Source organism: Echinops telfairi, unplaced genomic scaffold (genome assembly GCF_000313985.2).
Source record: "Echinops telfairi isolate 266 unplaced genomic scaffold, ASM31398v2 ScPeMD7_5592;HRSCAF=6446, whole genome shotgun sequence".
NCBI classification, from domain to species: Eukaryota; Metazoa; Chordata; class Mammalia; order Afrosoricida; family Tenrecidae; genus Echinops; species Echinops telfairi.
The window spans coordinates 3,828,734-3,833,216 of NW_022109491.1; positions in this window are offsets into that span (position 1 = coordinate 3,828,734).

Consider the following 4,483-nt stretch of genomic DNA (forward strand, 5'->3'; position numbering starts at 1 on the left):
TGGTCTCTGCCTGCGCACAGACTCCCTGGAGATTACTGTATCTGTCAGCTGCCTCCAAACAGCGCAGGGCAAACAGAAGGCTTTGTGCAAGGGAGGCACAACTCCAAGCTTTCCTGTGTTGTTTGGATCAAAACATTGTTTCCTTGTCGACATTATTTATCTACATGGATTGACAGTTGTTGGTAAAGATGAAATAAACGGCTCCCATGGCTGGCCTGTCAAGACAATTGGTGGCCGAAAGCGAGAGCTCACATCATTGTTGTAAAAACACGAGGGCCCAGGGAGCGAGAGGGCATGAAGATGAATCCAGGTTAAAACACACCTGGCTCCCAGTTCATTCCTAAGCACAGAGGTTGTTTACTCCCCCTTGGCCGGGCCGTGTAATGGCTAAGGCTCAAGCTCTCCTGATAAACGAATCAAGAAGTCAATATTTCCTAATCAAACACATTCTCATCTGTGTCCTCTTTCGGGCCAAATTCTGCAGGGCTGGGGTGTAAATACGTAATGCCTCGGAGGACCACGGCCTATCTGCTGGCCCACGCCCATAGGCGCTCACAGGACACCTGGCGAGAAGCCAGAGAGGCATGCCCAAGTAACTACCGAGCCAGAACTAGTTAATGGCAGGCCTGGAGGAGGGGCCAGAGGTTCCCGGGTGGGGGCGGTTCTTGGCCTGCCTGCTTTCCTCCTGGACCCTAACCCTTTGGGGAGCCAGAAGTCTTTGTTCAATTACTTCCACCTCATGCCTGTTGGGCTGGGGTGAGCCCCACCCGGGCATGGGCTGGTCTTTCTGGCCCTGCTTTTAGGCATAGGTAGGCAAGGAGGGCAGAGGGAGGGGCTGGGGGGAGAAATATGTTGTAAGCAAGTTTCAAAATCTTAGATCATTTCATGAATGACTCAGTGTTTCCTTCTGGGAACAGCAAAAAAAAAAAAAAAAAGGCAATCATTGGCGTTCCTGAATAACTTCGCTTTGGCCAAAAAACAAAAACGGACATATGGAGGAAGCTCCCTGGCTTTTTAACCCAGTTGTCCCCCATCTTCATCTTCATAGCTTCCAGAGCAATTTCATTCACTTGATAATCTGTACTTGTTGAAAAATAAACTGTTACCTACTTCCTCCTCCGGACTTCCTGTTCTCTCAGAGCAAAGCACTCTTGGGCCCTTTTTTCTTTCTTTCAGTAAAGCGACTCTTTTTCTCCAATGGCTTATAGAGACTGTAGCAGAGAGGGCAGAACGCTCGGGACAGATGTCTTCATCACGGGCGGAGATCAGACGCTGTGTTTGTCCGGTGTATGAAATACAGAGCTAATTCAAATGGCAGTATTCGTCCACTGGGGCACCTTTCAATTTTGGAATGTCAAGAAAAAGCCTTTCTCTCTTTCTCTGCCTCCTCCTCCTCCCTCTCTGTTTCTGTGCACACGCTTACATAGCCCTGGAGTTTTCAAACAGAAGACATCCATTTCTCTGGCATGACGACTGTAGGATCCAGAGTCACAAACCCTCACATGACTCATTACTGGAATAAATGTTTCTAATGTGAAAGGTATGCAAATGAAGACTCTGTAATTCAATAAATAAAGTAGGGAAGGTTGCTGTGGTTACCCAGGAACTCTATTTGCATACAGGCTTATCTTGTTTTCCTGTCTCCTGTTTTAAGCAGAGGGAAGAAAAGAGGAGTGGGGGGGTGGGGGGAATCCCAAAGTTTGCCACACTTTCTCACAATCCTGGCTCCTAAGAAAGCGCCACAGTTGGGCTTGAGGAGTGGGCGGTGGGGGTGGGGGGCTGCTAATAAGCAAAAAGTGCTTAGTGTGGGGGAATCCAACACACATTGAAAACCTTTTCTAGAATGTGCAGCGCCAACACAGAACTAGCCCCAGGTCATGGTCCCAAGGACGTTGCACAATCCAACTTGTTCTCAGTCACTCTCATCTGTTGTGTTAGGTCAAGGAGTGAGTCTGGGAGTCCTCGGGTTCCAGGAGCCGGCCTGCCTGCACGGTGGGAGTGATCGCCAAGGTCCAGTCCTCACCATTGCTCCAAAGCACACATCCAGCCCCCACTCAGAAGGAGCTAGATCAGGAAGGGCTGGGATACCAGAGGTGGGGGTGGGGGGAGTGCTCCTTAGATGGTGCGTATTAGTGCAAAGAGAGATTCAAGTGGGACATCCCTGCAGTTCCCAGAGCAGGGGTGACAACCAGAATCACTACATCACCACTTGGGAGGAAAAGCCTACATCATCTTCACCAAATCCACTTTGGACTTCCGGAAAGCCAGCGGAGGCTCCAAGACAAATTGCTCAGCCATGCAAGGTGGGAATGTTTCAAGGAATTGGCAGGAGGAGCAACGAGCATATTTATTCAGGCAGAGAATGAATTGAACTACTTGAGAAAAAGATCTAAATTAATTATCTGCTCAGTGGCTACGGCCCTCCTTACTATGAGGAAGTGGGGCCAAACTTCAGCAGTCAGGTTTCCTTCCAGGAAAAGTCTCGGGCTACCTTTAAAGGTGATGTCGCCTAAGAAACCTTCACCGTACACACTGTGGCGTCAGAGCTGATGCTTCCTGGACCCATCTTCAGCAGCGGGGTCTGCTGGTGGGCGGACGACTAGCAAAACATTCTTGGGCAAACTCCACGCAGAGGGTGCTGAGACTGAGCTCGCCCACACCTTTGGGTAGTTCTTTGTTATTGATATTGTATTTATTTCTCTATACTTAGGAATCTATTTTGTAGAGGATCGCTATGAGTCGGAATCATGACCCTATATACAATGTAGAGGCATATTGAATTAGGTGAGATGTGGATTAAGTGTCAATAAAATGGTTAAAAAAATAAAGTACAGAGGCAAAGGTTGGCGAGACTTCGTCTTCTGACATACTTTGGACATGTTGCCAGGAGAGATGTGTCCCTGGGGAAGGACATCGTGCTTGGTACACTGGAAGGGCAGCGAACAAGAGGAAGGCCCTCCAGGAGATGGAGTGACACAGTGGCTGCAACAATGGGCCTGGGCACAGGAGCCAAAGTGAGGGTGGCACAGGACCCTGCGGAGCTTTGCTTCCTTCTGTTGTGCATAGGGTTGCTATGGGCCGGAACGACGCGGCGGCACCAAGCGACAACAACATGAGTTGGAATTGATTCGACCACAGCGAGTTTTGAGTTTATTTAGATTCAGTTAGACAACTTAGTGTTGGAGAAGTGGGAGAGAACTTGTTTTTTCCCCCTGAGAGTTTTTGACCCACGGGCAAAGTGGAGCAGGGACCCTGTTTTTAGTTGTTGTTGTTGTGTGTCTTGGAGTTGATTGTGACTCAGGGCAACGCCGATGTCGGAGTAAAACTGTCTCATAGGGCATCTGAGGCTGTCTTCTTGATGGGGGATCACCAGGCCTTTCTCCCTCAGCACTGCTGGGTGGGTTTTTATCACCAGCCTTTGGGTTAGCAGCCGGGCTTTCATTTAACTAGCAGGCCACCTGAGGCTTCTTGGTTTTATTTATTTTTTTCTTACGGTGACAAAAAGGAGGGGAGAGGGGGACTGATTGTGTAGTGGAAGCGGACATAGAGGTGACATGCTTCTTAATGAGCTCATTCCCTAAGATTGTGATACCGATGGATCCATGACTGTGCTTTGAAAAGTCGACATTTAAAGAAATTAAGACAGGCATGTGATACCAACAAAAAGGTACAAAAGAGTACACAGAGGAACGCAAGTCTCACCCCAGCGGACACCCTCCCCCCTCCCAGGGCCCCCAGTGGCCTCCCAAGAGGTCACCACTATGGGTAGTGGGATGAATCCTTTTTAAAGGAGATAATTACCCTGTCAATTTGGTTTTCCATTATAACGTGAATACCCCTTTTGTGGTCTTCATCCCTGGATAATTTGCTCTGAAATATCTTTAAGATGCCCAGAAGAAGGACTTTTGCAGTGGTTCCATCTTTGTTACCTGTTACAGTTTCGAGTTCAATGGTTAGGGAAATGATTTCTATTCTCTGTTTCATGTTTCTGAGGCACACAACAGCATCCTATCCAGGCTCAGTCACCCACAAGGTCTAGGCTTTGGGATTTTTATTTTATATACATTTAGAAGATAACCACAAAACCTCAAAACCGTAGAAAAATAGGATATGATTTCAGATGTTCTATTACTATTATTATTACATAGATGCTATTTTGAACACATAAGAGGCAACAATCATAGTCAAATATTAAGTGATTCAAATAAGCAGGACACTGTCATTTTTTTTTAAGTTGCAAGAATATGCAGCTCAAATTAAGAACAGTGGTTGTCTGCATGTTATAGGTTGGTTTGTTCCCTTTACTTCCCCAATTTTCTGTAACAACCAGATACAAAAAGTATTTAAAAAGAAATGGATCCGGGAGGGGGGAGCGGGGAAGGAGGGGAAACAATGAGGAGCTGACACCAGGGGCTCAAGTGGAAAGCGGGTGTTGTGAGAATGATGAAGTCAACATATGTACTAATGTGCTGGACACAAATGA